Source organism: Salmo salar, chromosome ssa18 (assembly GCF_905237065.1).
Source record: "Salmo salar chromosome ssa18, Ssal_v3.1, whole genome shotgun sequence".
Lineage (NCBI taxonomy): Eukaryota > Metazoa > Chordata > Actinopteri > Salmoniformes > Salmonidae > Salmo > Salmo salar.
In genome coordinates, this window is record NC_059459.1 from 11,716,507 (window position 1) to 11,731,725 (window position 15,219).

Consider the following 15,219-nt stretch of genomic DNA (forward strand, 5'->3'; position numbering starts at 1 on the left):
GTGAGAGTCTTGAGGGTACTGGTTGGGAGAAGACTTTTCATTTTTGCAGTACAAGATGGACACGTTCATCGCCTGCTGTGACCTTGTTTCCATTGATCTCATGCTAATTGCATTTAGCGTTCAAGTGTTCCTGGGAGGGCACTAAATGGACAAAGGTTAAATCCCTCGACACCGAATGTTTTTTAAATCAGCTGTGTTCTTTCCGTGTAAGAGTCAATTAAATGAAACTTGGAGTCATTTAATTTGAGATGATGTCAAATCCTGAGTGTGTGTATTGGGGTCGGGAAGAGGAGGAGGGGGAGGGGGAGAGGGGAGTGGAGGGGGAGGCCAGCTGCCAAAGCTCTCTCTGCTCAGTGCTCAGTTTCCTCTACCGTAAAATCTCTCTCCTCTATCATGTGTTACTTGTCTTCATAATGGATCCTTCCACTCACACATGGTTGTCTAAATGAATTAGGTGCTACCTAAATAACAGCTTATAGCCTATTCCTAAAGAGTTATCTTATCAACTTTTTAACATGTCTATTTGTTTTACACGTTCTTCCCAGCAACATTTACATTTTACCATGTTTTCTATAGTGTAATGTATACTGTAGGATGTTTTCAACATTGAATCAGTATAGGAGAACATTCTGATAAAGTTCAGGGAGCATTCTCAAACATGCGCACACAGACAAATCAGTATAGGACAACATTCTGACATTTAAAAGAAACTGTATTGATGTCAACAGAAAGGTTGCGAATGATGCATCAATCAAATGTGTCTAAATCATTCAACTAAAGAGAGGCGTAGCCAGTCACTACCAGCCACCAAGCCTCATTGATGTACTTAACTAGAGATGGTACACCCCACTCATAGCATGGACAACAGCGCCCCCGAGTGGAACTTGATACAGGTCATTACAAGCTGGCCAGAGAAGTATACTAAATACACCATTCTAATGTAATACTGGTAAATTACCTCAACAACAGTCACTCTCACCTTGTCCAAGTTCAAATGCAGTTAATTATCAAATACCATCCCCTCTAGTGAAGTTAAACTGCAAGTCTTATTACAGCTCAATGGATTTGTGTAGAAATTCAGTCATGCTGCCTCCTATATATAATGAGGGAACTACTTCAGCTCAGTTGATGAAATACCGCGTGAGTTAGAAACACACTTCTTACATTTACAGCTAAAAACGAATAATATATTTGCACTTTATATTAGGCCTTAGAAAAGTCCTCGCACCAAATAGTGTCACAAAAACAGAATAACTCGAAAATTGCTAGACCTACACATTGAGGTGTGTTATAAGATAACTGGTACCCGCCCCTGCCCCCCGCGCGGCTAAACGGCCCTAAACAGTTTCCCATGCATTGTCAATGGTTTGTAAACCAACCCGGATGTAATATAATTCTGGCCACACGTTGACTCAGTGACGCTTCTCCACGCAGGACGTGGGAGGTACGCACACTCTGTAAACAGGAATAGGTGCATCACCGGTCACTGAGCTGGCAAGCTAAAGTTACTCACAGAAATGTACTTTCAGCCTGTTAATTATTTATCTTACGAAGTCAGCATGGCTTCACATAGTTCATTTCGTTTTTGACTTCGAGATTGTTGCTGGATAGATACTTTCATATCTAACATGCTGGCGATGCTAGCTAATGCTAACGGCGCTAGGTAATCTCATATCTGGATGCCTCACTCTAGTTCCCGAGAGAGCAGCATACTGATAAGTCAACTTTGCTTTCAAACTTTGTAATCATCTGTAAAGTTGTTTTACATGCAATCATACAAGCTAGATAGATACATATTTTGTTAAAAAGCCTGATGTCATTCATTGGTTGTTTCTTTGGAGTTAGCTAAGCTATCACTAGCTAGCTAGGTTTATAATAATGTAACGTACAGTTGGCTACAGTAACGTTACAGTATAATATAGCCTTGTTACAACTAGTTGGTTGATATGGGGTGTAGTAGGCTAGCGTCGTTATGTTCTTTTTGACTTGGTAAAATAAGCTAATGGTTGTGTGCACTCCCACTGGATAGAATTGTGTGGTTTGGTGGCAGATTTTCTAAAGAAAATAGACATATACAGTATATAATCAGCAATTTTCAATCAGATGAGATACACAGTGAACCCATATTGAAGTTCATTCATACATGTGGACACTAAGTATTGTTAATATTCCAATTCTCTAGGCCCTCCATTCCCAAACCTGAAGCCCCCTGTCCCGAGCAGGAAAGACCAGGAAAAAGTGTTTAAAAGTGCCTTACGCATGTACAACTTCCTATTGAGGAAATATAAGACAACTCAATGTGACATTTAGATTTAGAGTTACTGACATGAATAGAAGCATACACAAGCAATCTATCAAATGTATTTTATAAAACCCATTTTACATCAGCAATTGTCACAACGTGCTTATACAGATACCCAGCCTATAACCCCAAAGAGCAAGCAATGCAGACGTAGAAGCAGAGCGGCTAGGAAAAACTCCCCAGAAAGGCAGGAATCTTGGAAGAAACCAGGCTCTGAAGGGTGGCCAGTGCTCTTCTGGCTGTGCTGGTGGAGATTATAAAAGAGTACAGCTATTTAGCCAGATTATGACCAGCAGTGTCAAATAATGAAGGGTTATAGAGGGTGCAATAGTTCAGCACCTCAGGAGTAAATGCCAGTTGGCTCTTCATAGCGGCGCATTTAGATGTTGAGACAGTAGGTCCGGTAGAGAGAGACAGGATCAAACAGCGGGTCTGGGACAAGTTAGTACCTCCGATGAGCCTTGAGCGGGTCAGGGTTCCATAGCTGCAGACAGAAACAGCAGAGACTGGATGAGCAGCACGACTAGGTGGACTGGAGACAGGGACAGCCAGGAGTCGTCAGGCCAGGTAGTCCTGAAGCATGGTCCTAGAGCTCTTCTTTGGGTCCAGCAGTTATACAATTTTAAAAACATTACAATACATTCACAACACATTAAGTGTGTGCCCTCAGGCCACTACTCTACTACCACATCCTTGTGTACGTGTGTGTACAGTATGTTATTGTGTGTATGCATGTGTCTCTTCACAGTCCCCGCTGTTCCATAAGGTGTTTTTTTGTTCCACCTGTTTTTTTTAAATCTAATTTTGCTGCTTGCATGAGTTACTTGATGTGGAATAGAGTTCCATGTAGTCATGGCTCTGTGTACTACTGTGCGCCTCCCATAGTCTGTTCTGTTGAGGTTAGTGTGTAGTCAAGGCTTTGTCATTAAAATTATATCGTGCCTGTTTTTCAGATCTTCCAACCTGCTCGGTGGGTGACAGGTAACCATCTTTCCACCAATCTTTTCCAGGCCTGGAGTGGCTGGCTGGAACTTCCAGAGGCTTGTAGACCTGAAGCAGTGTGATGTGGTCTGGGTAATTATCAAACACACGTATATACATTCACTCATTCTGTTTTGTTGTATAATTATAACTTAAAAAATTGTTCCTCTCTCTTTTAGATCTAAAAGATCTATTTGCTCAACCACAGTCCTCACAGCTGCAGTCGTCTGCCCCTACACCTGCTACTCCGGCCACGACAGGTGATACATGTAATTATCACATACATGTATACACACATGCACACTGTCCCTCACTTGGGGCTCTATTCATTCAGATCCGCTTTAGCCGACATCCACATAGCGGTTGTTTTGGCGGTGTCTGAGGTGGAACTGTGTTAGAGCTGTCAAATTCACAAGCGGCTCCTGGCATTATACCTAAAGCAGACATTGCCATTGGCTGCACGGAGTCGCATTAATGGAAATCTCATGCAGCCCTGTTTACAAGTTAGAACATTGCAATTTGAGATGTTATCTACATCTCGATTAGGCTGATAGAAATCCTCATTATTTAGTTTAATGATTTTGAATTTGAGCGTCATTATTTCTATATAACCTACACTTTCTCGTTCTGAACTTGTAACATGAGTAGGGCGGGTGTAGTTTTGTGACAATGATTAAGATCAGCTGCTCACTGATTTGACAGATCCAACACAGTTACACCTCAGACACCACCAAAACATCAGCTATGCGGTGTCAGCTATTGCCAGTTAACACTTGATCTGATTGAATCTAGGCCTTACACTCATTCAGTCTGTTTAGTTGTATGATTACAGTGGCTTGCGAAAGTATTCATCTCCCTTGGCATTTTTCCTGTTTTTTTGCCTTACAACCTGGAATTAAAATAGATTTTGGGTGGGGGGTTTGATCATTTTTTATCAATATCTCTCTCATCATCACTCAATGTCTAGGTTTACCTCCACTGTATTCACATCCTACCATACCTTTGTCTGTACATTATACCTTGAAGCTATTTTATCGCCCCCAGAAACCTGCTCCTTTTACTCTCTGTTCCGGACGTCCTAGACGACCAATTCTCAAAGCTTTTAGCCGTACCCTTATCCTACTCCTCCTCTGTTCCTATGGCAATGTAGAGGTGAATCCAGGCCCTGCAGTGCCTAGCTCCACTCCTATTCCCCAGGCGCTCTTTTGGTTTCATGCATGTTAACATTAGAAGCCTCCTCCCTAAGTTTGTTTTATTCACTGATTTAGCACACTCTGCCAACCCGGATGTCCTAGCCGTGTCTGAATCCTGGCTTAGGAAGACCACCAAAAGCTCTGAAATCTCCATCCCTAACTACAAAATTTTCAGACAAGATAGAACGGCCGAAGGGGGCGGTGTTGCAATCTACTGCAGAGATAGCCTGCAGAGTTCTGTCCTACTATCCAGGTCTGTACCCAAACAATTTGAACTTCTACTTTTAAAAATAGAACTTCTAAAAACAAGTCTCTCACCGTTGCTGCCTGCTATAGACCACCCTCTGCCCCCAGCTGTGCTCTGGACACCATATGTGAACTGATTGCCCCCCATCTATCATCAGAGCTCGTGCTAACTAGGTGACCTAAACTGGGACATGCTTAACACCCCAGCCATCCTACAATCTAAGCTTGATGCCCTCAATCTCACACAAATTATCAATGAACCTGCCAGGTACCACCCCAAAGCCGTAAACACGGGCACCCTCATAGATATCATCCTAACCAACTTGCCCTCTAAATACACCTCTGCTGTTTTCAACCAAGATCTCAGCGATCACTGCCTCATTGCCTGCATCCGTAATGGGTCAGCGGTCAAACGACCTCCACTCATCACTGTCAAACGCTCCCTGAAACACTTCAGTGAGCAGGCCTTTCTAATCGACCTGGCCCAGGTATCCTGGAAGGATATTGACCTCATCCCGTCAGTAGAGGATGCCTGGTTATTTTCTTTTAAATGCCTTCATCACCATCTTAAATAAGCATTCCCCGTTCAAGAAACGTAGAACCAGGAACAGATACAGCCCTTGGTTCTCTCCAGACCTGACTGCCCTTAACCAACACAAAAAGATTCTGTGGCGTTCTGCATTAGCATTGAACAGCCCACGTGTTATGCAATTTTTCCGGGAAGTTAGAAACCAATATACACAGGCAGTTAGAAAAAGCCAAGGCTAGCTTTTTCAAGCAGAAATTTGCTTCCTGCAACACAAACTCAAAAAAGTTCTGGGACACTGTAAAGTCCATGGAGAATAAGAGCACCTCCTCCCAGCTGCCCACTGCACTGAGGATAGGAAACTCTGTCACCACTGATAAATCCACTATAATTGAGAATTTCAATAAGCATTTTTCTACGGCTGGCCATGCTTTCCACCTGGCTACCCCTATCCCGGTCAACAGCACTGCACCCCCCACAGCAACTCGCCCAAGCCTTCCCCATTTCTCCTTCTCCCAAATCCAGTCAGCTGATGTTCTGAAAGAGCTGCAAAATCTGGACCCCTACAAATCAGCCGGGCTAGACAATCTGGACCCTTTCTAAAATTATCTGCCGTAATTGTTGCAACCCCTATTACTAGCCTGTTCAACCTCTCTTTCGTGTCGTCTGAGATTCCCAAAGATTGGAAAGCAGCTGCGACCATCCCCCTCTTCAAAGGGGGAGACACTCTTGACCCAAACTGCTACAGACCTATATCTATCCTACCCTGCCTTTCTAAGGTCTTCGAAAGCCAAGTCAACAAACAGATTACCGACCATTTCGAATCCCACCGCACCTTCTCCGCTATGCAATCTGGTTTCAGAGCTGGTCATGGGTGCACCTCAGCCACGCTCAAGGTCCTAAACGATATCTTAACCGCCGTCGATAAGAAACAATACTGTGCAGCCATATTCATTGACCTGGCCAAGGCTTTCGACTCTGTCAATCACCACTTCCTCATCGGCACTCAATAGCCTTGGTTTCTCAAATGATTGCCTCGCCTGGTTCACCAACTACTTCTCTGATAGAGTTCAGTATTTCAAATCAGAGGGCATGTTGTCCGGACCTCTGGCAGTCTCTATGGGGGTGCCACAGGGTTCAATTCCTGAGCCGACTCTCTTCTCTGTATACATCAATGATGTCGCTCTTGCTGCTGGTGAGTCTCTGATCCACCTCTACGCAGACGACACCATTCTGTATACTTCTGGCCCTTCTTTGGACGCTGTGTTAACAACCCTCCAGATGAGCTTCAATGCCATACAACTCTCCTTCTGTGGCCTCCAACTGCTCTTAAATACAAGTAAAACTAAATGCATGCTCTTCAACCGATCACTGCCTGCACCTGCCCACTCGTCCAGCATCACTACTCTGGACGGTTCTGACTTAGAATATGTGGATAACTACAAATACCTAGGTGTCTGGTTAGACTGTAAACTCTCCTTCCAGACTCACATCAAACATCTCCAATCCAAAGTTAAATCTAGAATTGGCTTCCTATTTCGCAACAAAGCATCCTTCACTCATGCTGCCAAACATACCCTTGTAAAACTGACCATCCTACCTATCCTCGACTTCGGCGATGTCATTTACAAAATAGCCTCCAATACCCTACTCAATAAATTGGATGCAGTCTATCATTACATTTAACATTACATTTAAGTCATTTAGCAGACGCTCTTATCCAGAGCGACTTACAAATTGGTGCATTCACCTTATGATATCCAGTGGAACAACCACTTTACAATAAATAGTGCATCTACATCTTTTAAGGGGGGGTTAGAAGGTTTACTTTATCCTATCCTAGGTATTCCTTAAAGAGGTGGGGTTTCAGGTGTCTCCGGAAGGTGGTGATTGACTCCGCTGTCCTGGCGTCGTGAGGGAGCTTGTTCCACCATTGGGGTGCCATAAAGAGATCATTTCAAATCAAATTGTATTGGTCACATACGCAGATGTTACTGCGGGTGTAGCGAAATGCTTGTAAACTATTTTACTCTGAGCTATACACCTCTAAACCGCAAGATCCTTTGCTGACTGATTCGTTCTTCGATGGTCTGAATATGGCTTCAATTGATACAGAATCCCATGATGGTTAAGAAGAAGAATTTACACCTAAGGAGATTACAACTACAGTGTTTGCAATGAAAAGTGGTAAATCACCAGGTCCGGACGGTTTCCCAAACAGATTTTACAGAACGTTTTCCGGTCTGCTTTGCCCATTCCTGTCTCAAATATTTACATTGCGCCTTAATACATCAAAGCTACCGCCTAGTCTTTATCAAGCTTCAATTTCATTGCTATTAAAGAAAAACAAGGATCCCCTGGAATGTGGATCTTATCACCCAATCTCGCTTTTAAACTGTGATTAAAAAATCCTAGCCAAGCTCTTAGCCATCCGTATGGAAGGCTCGCACCACCAAGTAATACACTCTGACCAGACTGGCTTACTGAGAAATAGTCATTCATTTTTCAATATTAGATGCCTTATGAATATACTGTACTCCCCAGCGTCGGGGGACCTGGAGGTGGTGGTCTCGCTCAATGAGGCTTTAGATCGTATTGAGTGGGACTACCTAACAGCCGCCCTTTATAGATTGCCGCCCTTTATAAATTCATTGCATAGATAAAACATTTTTATTTCTCTCCCATGGCTTCGGTACAGACTAATAACTTGTCCTCTGACTATTTTCCCTTGCACCGTGGATCCAGACAGGGTTGTCTACTCTCCCCCTTGTTGTTTGCTTTGGCAATCGAGCCCCTCGCCGTCGCACTGCGCTCTAATGAGGCTGTTCAAGGTATACTCAGGACGGCCTTGAGCAGAACGTCTCGCTATACGCTAACGACCTCCTTTTGATAATCTCCAACCGTGATACTTCATTACCACATGCCTTATCTATTCTTAAACAGTTTGGAGCAATCTCAGGGTACAAGCTGAAACTAGGCAAGAGTGAGCTTTTCCTGTAAATCAGGCTGCTTTAAAGTGCTCTTTTACAAGCTTTCTGTTTAGGATTGTCCTGGATTAATTCACCTACTTGGGAGTTAGTGATAAGGAAATATTCAAATTTGTTTAAGGAAAACATTGCTCTAGCAGGCAGTTTGAAACAATAATTTACTTTTTGGAAGGGTTAATGTCATTAAATAGTAGTTGCTACTACTAAAATGAATGTATTGCCCAAATGTTTACCCATTTTTATTACAAAACCTTTTTTTTCGCTGCATCAAATATGAATGTATTTTATTTGGGATGGCAAGGTCCACGGATTGGTAGAAAACATTTATAGAAGTCTAGGGCATTGGGAGGTTTAGCTCTTACAAATTTTCAGACATACTATTGGGCTGAAAATCCGAGAGCCCTTTTGTACTGGCTATGGATTGATCCTACTGGACCAAGACCACCCTGGGTCCAGATGGAGTCTGAATCATGTAAACCTGCTGCACTTTCCTCTGTGTTGTGCTCCTCTCTCCTAGTGTCCCTAGGCAAAAGGTGTGTCAACCCAATTGTAAAGCAGTCTCTTAAAATTTGGAATCAGTTCCGTTTAGCTTTCAGCCTTCGAGGCTTTTCTCGATCAAGGCCCAATTAATCAGAATTAACCAATTAATATTTCCACCATCTTTAAATTATGGGGCATCTGGGCATCTATCACAATGCCATCCGTTTTTGTCACCAAAGCCCCATATACTACCCACCACTGCGACCTGTACGCTCTCATTGGCTGGCCCTCGCTTCATACTCGTCGCCAAACCCACTGGCTCCAGGTCATCTACAAGACCCTGCTATGTGAAGTCTCCCCTTATCTCAGCTCGCTGGTCACCATAGCAGCACCCACCTGTAGCACGTGCTCCAGCAGGTATAGCTCTCTGGTCACCCCCAAAGCCAATTCCTCCTTCGGCCACCTCTCCTTCCAGTTCTCTGCTGCCAATGACTGGAACGAACTACAAAAATCTCTGAAACTGGAAACACTTATCTCCCTCACTAGCTTTAAGCACCAGCTGTCAGAGCGGCTCACAGATTACTGCACCTGTACATAGTCCAAACAACTACCTCTTCCCCTACTGTATTTATTTATTTTGCTCCTTTGCACCCCATTATTTCTATTTCTACTTTGCACTTTCTTCCACTGCAAATCTACCATTCCAGTGTTTTACTTGCTATATTGTATTTACTTCGCCACCATGGTCTTTTTTTGCCTTTACCTCCCTTATTTCACCTCATTTGCTCACATTGTATATAGACTTATTTTTCTACTGTATTATTGACTGTATGTTTGTTTTACTCCATGTGTAACTCTGTGTTGTTGTATGTGTCAAACTGCTTTGCTTTATCTTGGCCAGATCGCAATTGTAAATGAGAACTTGTTCTCAACTTGCCTACCTGGTTAAATAAAGGTGAAATAACATTTAAAAAAATGATTTACACAACATGCTAAATATTTTTTATTGTGAAACAAACAAGAAATAACACAAAAATACCAAAAACTTTAGCGTGCATAACTAATCACCCCCGCAAAGTGAATACTTTGTAGAGACACCTTTTGCAGCAACTACAACTGCAATTCTCTTGGGATATGTCTCTATAAGCTTGGCACATCTAGCCACTAGGATTTTTGCCCATTCTTCAAGGCAAAACTGCTCCAGCTCCATCAAGTTGGATGGGTTCCGCTGGTGTACAGCAATCTTTAAGTCATACCACAGATTCTCACTTGGATTGAGGTCTGGGCTTTGACTAGGACATTCCAAGACATTTAAATGTTTCCCCTTAAACCACTTGAGTGTTGCTTTAGCAGTATGCTTAGGGTCATAGTCCTGCTGGAAGGTGAACCTTCGTCCCAGTCTCAAATCTCTGGAAGACTGAAACAGGTTCCCCTCAAGAATTTCTCTGTATTTAGCGCCATCCTTCAATTCTGACCAGTTTCTCAGTCCATGCCGATGAAAAACATCCCCACAGCATGATGCTGCCACCGCCATGCTTCACTGTGGGGATGTGTTCTCGGGGTGATGAGAGTTGTTGGGTTTGCGCCAGACAGCATTTTCCTTGATTGCCAAAAAGCTACATTTTAGTCTCATCTGACTAGAGTACCTTCTTCCTTATGTTTGGGGAGTCTCCCACATGGCTTTTGGCGAACACCAAACGTGTTTGCTTATTTTTTTCTTTAAGCATTGGTTTTTTTCTGGCCACTCTTCCATAAAGCCCAGCTCTGTGGAGTGTACGGCTTAAAGTGGTCCTATGGACAGATACTCCAATCTCCGCTGTGGAGCTTTGCAGCTCCTTCGGGGGTTATCTTTGGTCTCTTTGTTGCCTCTCTGATTAATGCCCTCCTTGCCTGGTCCGTGAGTTTTGGTGGGCGACCCTCTCTTGGCAGGTTTGTTTTGGTGCCATATTCTAAAAAAAAAAAAAGTATAATGGATTTAATGGTGCTCAGTGGGATGTTCAAAGTTTCGGATATTTATTTATAACCCAACCCTGATCTGTACTTCTCCACTACTTTGTCCCTGACCTGTTTGGAGAGCTCCTTGGTCTTCATGGTGCCCCTTGCTTAGTGGCGTTGCAGACTCTGGGGCCTTTCGGAACAGGTGTATATATACTGAAATCATGTGACACTTAGATTGCACACAGGTGGACTTTATTTAACTAATTATATGACTTCTGAAGGTAATTGGTTGCACCAGATCTTATTTAGGGGGTGAAAACATATGCATGCGCCACTTTTCCGTTTTTTGTAAAAAAAATGTACAAGTTATTTTTTTTTCATTTCACTTCACCAATTTGGACTATTTTGTTTATGTCCATCACATGAAATCCAAATAAAATCCATTTAAATTACAGGTTGTAATGCAACAAAATAGAAAAAACACCAAGGGGGATGAATACTTTTGCAAGGCACTGTATTTTCAATTAAGAAAATTGTGCCTCTCTCTTTTAGATCTGCCACCCCAAGCAGTTCAGCTGCAGTCACAGCAGTCCTCTGCTGCACCAGTTCCTACTACACTGGCCGTGAAGGGAGAAACCTTTTTGTACGATACCCAGATGGATACAGGTCATTCAGAATTCTATTGTATATGCTCAGTCACACCAACAGATGTACACGCAGACATGTTGTTGAGCTATATACTTACTGTCACTTTGTGCATCTCTCTTTCAGATCTGCCATGCACTCCACCACTGCCCGACAGCCTCACCCAGAAGACACTGGGCCTATCAAGACTGACAAAGCAGAGACGGGTGGCTGACAAGGGAAAATAAAACAACATGCACTCACACACATTATCCACAATGTAAATAAGTTGTAATTACTTGTTTATTTAATGTTTGGTCCATTTTATTTTAGGATTGGAGATATCTACTCTTTCATATCCATTCTTAATATCTACATAATTACTCTAAATATCTATCAAATCAAAGTGTGATTGATAATATTGTAAAAGACTATGGCTTAATGTTTACAGTTTGAGGAAATTCTGTGTGCTTTTTTTCCTGAGTTGATATACATGTCTCCCTATCACACGCACACATTAGACCCAATGTAAATAAATTGTAATAACTTGTTTATTTTATGTATGCTACATTTTATTTGAGGAAAATATCTGCAATAAACTACAATCAGTTAAAGCAATGTCTTTGGTTTATTGGATATTTCTCTGAATACAATGTGTGACCAGAAGGAAGTTGGCAGACCTGCAACCCTTGGACTGTGTAGGTTGACATCTGGAGCTGAAAAATAGGGAGGAGAGGAAGAGTGCAGTTTAAAGGTTTATCATTAATAACTGACACAATTCTATAATGAATATATGTTAGAATAATAATACATAGTAGAGTGACCAATAGTTACTGTATTGTGATTGATTGTTTTATTTACTCAATCAAGTAGTGTCCCAAGGGGGGATCGAACCGTGTCTCAAAAGCAGCAGAAAAAGTCAAATAAGGTCACCAAAATGTCCGTTACGGCTATACACTACTGGCCCCCGCGATGGGAGTGTGGATAATAGCTATTTTGTTTTATGTCTTCATTTCGAAGCACGCATGGATGTGAATGTGATCATCACTCACCCAAAGACCCCTGTGTACGTGCCTTGATCAGCGCAACATAAAACAGCAGGAATATATGTTAATGATAACATGTAGCTAAGAAATAGCATGTAGCTAAGACATGACAAATCGTGATTAAATCGAATCAAATTGTATTGGTAACATATACGTGGTTAGCTGATGTTATTGCAAGTGTAGCGAAATGCTTGTGCTTCTAGATCCCACAGTGCAGCAATATCTAACAAGTAATATCTAGGCTACTCTACCTAAATTTTTATATCTACTAGGTTTAGGCAAACAAATATGTTAGCGAAAAAAGTCCCTAACTGATATCATCTTTGTTTACACTGCTTAATCGTCAGTCACTGACAGATTAGGTAGGTACTGAGCGGCTGGTTCACGTATTGAATGTTATCTCAAGTTCAACGGCTAATACCTATCACTCTTCTGCAGCAGTAAAAATACTGCTCCAGGTGAGGCTCGAACTCACAACCTCGGCATAGCTCTACAATGTACTGTCATATAAGTACCGCGCGCTAACCGATTGCGCCACTGGAGCTCCACTATTACGGCTCAGCAATAGAGATTATGAGGAGTCTAAACCGGATGCTATCATCTCTTTTTTTTAAATCGGTAATTATATTGTCTTTTATGTGTTACAACACAACCAGAACTATACAGCAACACCCATAGAAACCGATCAAGACCCAACTAAGCTTTAATAAATTACTGATTTGCCGAATCAGTCGTTTGCGTTGTTTGAACATAGCTAACTAGCTTGCTAACGTTAGTTCGCCTGAACTGCTCACTGGATGGATAGAGAGCTGTCCGTTGTCGAGTCTATTGTGACTAAATTGTATTTTCCTATATTGGCCGTGTGTATTTGACAGTTAATCTGGAAAGTGATATTATACTGTGTGGTTGTAGTATGAATATTCATTTCATAACAAGTTGCTAATGCTTTCTGTGAAATCCTGGCTGCTACATGGTCGTTACTAGTTACCACAGCCACAAAGTTATGGCTAAACCCCACATAGTTCTACAGTTTATGTTCCTAACCGTAACCCTAACCTTAACAACACTGCTAACATGAATTCTAGCCCTAACCTTAAATTAAGGAACAATGTCAGCATTGCTGGTTTGGCAAAAAAGGTAGGTGTATAAAACAGTATCTTGCAGGATTCAACAGTTGGAATTGTAAGAGTTGTTGCCCTGTCCCTTTCTCTGTGATCGTCATTCTACTTGAATCCAGAAAGAACAAAACCCTTTCATTAAATATATACATCAAAATGTGCAAAGTTATGGACAAAGACCCAAAAGATCCATATCAAATTAAATATGTCTCTTGATCAAATAAAACAAGCACTTTTTTTTGTGCAGTATTAATTTGCCATCCTTACAAACCACTTAATGTAAATGTGCATTACTGTATTGTACATAGGCTGGTCATTTAGATTTGTACCTGTGGACTTTTAATCACCATAAAGACAATGCACAATGCAGTAATTGATTGAGTACATTGACACATCAACTGGTTTGTGATGTGATGATGTGGATCAGTTGGTAGTAGAGAATGATGATTTCAACTCTTGGGTTGGGGGTTCAATTCCCATGGGGGACCAGTATGCAATGCTTGCACTCACTACTCTAAGTTGCTTTGGATAAGGGTGTCTACTAAATTGTAAAACGACTGAGTAGACTACTTCAGTTTTCACATAGAAATAAGTTGTATTTGCAAAGTATTTCAAGAAACTGGAAAATAAATATCAAGCAAGTATTTTTATATTACACAAGTATTAACAGATTAACTGTTTTGCACAGATAATTATTAGACTGAAGTTACACATGCTGGTAAACACTCAAATACATTTAGTTTAACTTTTTTTCACAAAAGTAGTGCACTAGTCCTGTGTTAGTCCTGCAGCACCCCCACCCCAAAACTACTTCCCGCAGCTATGTTGACTAAACATGTTCTTTCTCTTCAGGCTACCCTCTATAACATGATGCAGTTTTGCCTGTGTATAATAATCTATTTTCGCAAAAGAGTCCATTGTTTTATTGTAGTATGGTTATGTTAACATTGTAAACTGAATGAAAAATACTGCTAGTCTAGACATGTATGGTAGTGCTAGTGTATTGGAGGATCACAATTCAACATGTCAACAACTGTACTTGACAACATGAATTCAGATCATTATCATCTATCCACTTAACTTTAGCAATCATCTGTCTTGTATCTGGATGGATTGAATGGAAGAATCATGGATGAATAGATGGAGGGAGAGAGGGAGGGAGGGAGGGATGGAAATGTAACATATGTAACAGCCATCTTTAACATATGCTTGGGAGATAAATCTGTCACATGACCTTCCTCTCCAAAGAGGCAGTTAAGCAAAAACTAATCTGATTTCACAAATGCATGTCTAGACTGAGCTCCCAGCAGACTGTGGCTCCTGCCAAGCTCCAGGATATCGACAGAGAGGGGATGTAGTGTGGAGAGATGGAGCTCATTAACTTCTTCAGGATTGGTGGGACGGTTGAGCTAACGTAGGCTAATGCGATTAGAATGAGGTTGTAAGTAACAAGAACATTTCCCAGAACATAGACATATCTGATATTGGCAGAAAGATGAAATTCTTGTTTTTCTAACTGCACTGTCCAATTTACAGTAGCTATTACAGTGAAAGAATCCCATGCTATTGTTTGAGGGCAGTGCACAGTTTTGACCATGAAAAGTTATTAATAAACATATTAGGCACATTTGGGCAATCTTGAGACACCATTTTGAATAGAAATGCAATGGTTCATTGGATCAGTCTAAAACTTTGCACATACAATGATGTCATCTAGTGGCCAATATATAAATTGCACCTGGGCTGGAATAATACATTATGGCCTTTCTCTTGCATTT

At 41.6% G+C, this 15,219-nt stretch overlaps 1 long non-coding RNA gene and 1 other non-coding gene across 11 annotated transcripts; one reads left to right on the top strand and one right to left on the bottom strand.

Moving 5' to 3' along the window:
* The first annotated feature begins 1,422 nt into the window (after positions 1-1,422).
* LOC106576758 (uncharacterized) lies at positions 1,423-11,891 on the top strand. Of its 10 annotated transcripts, none has more exons than XR_006760318.1 (6): positions 1,451-2,869; positions 3,256-3,376; positions 3,463-3,543; positions 4,552-4,729; positions 11,206-11,319; positions 11,425-11,891. It is a non-coding gene; the product is annotated as an uncharacterized lncRNA (long non-coding RNA). The 10 variants fall into 10 exon arrangements; XR_001322002.2 differs by lacking the exon at positions 4,552-4,729 and having other exon boundaries at positions 1,451-1,663; positions 2,183-2,869; XR_006760320.1 differs by having other exon boundaries at positions 1,451-1,663.
* An 882-nt stretch (positions 11,892-12,773) lies between these two features.
* On the bottom strand, positions 12,774-12,867 carry trnai-uau (transfer RNA isoleucine (anticodon UAU)). Its single transcript has 2 exons — positions 12,830-12,867; positions 12,774-12,809 (listed from the first exon to the last, which is right to left on the bottom strand). It is a non-coding gene; the product is annotated as a tRNA-Ile (tRNA).
* Positions 12,868-15,219: the final 2,352 nt, after the last annotated feature.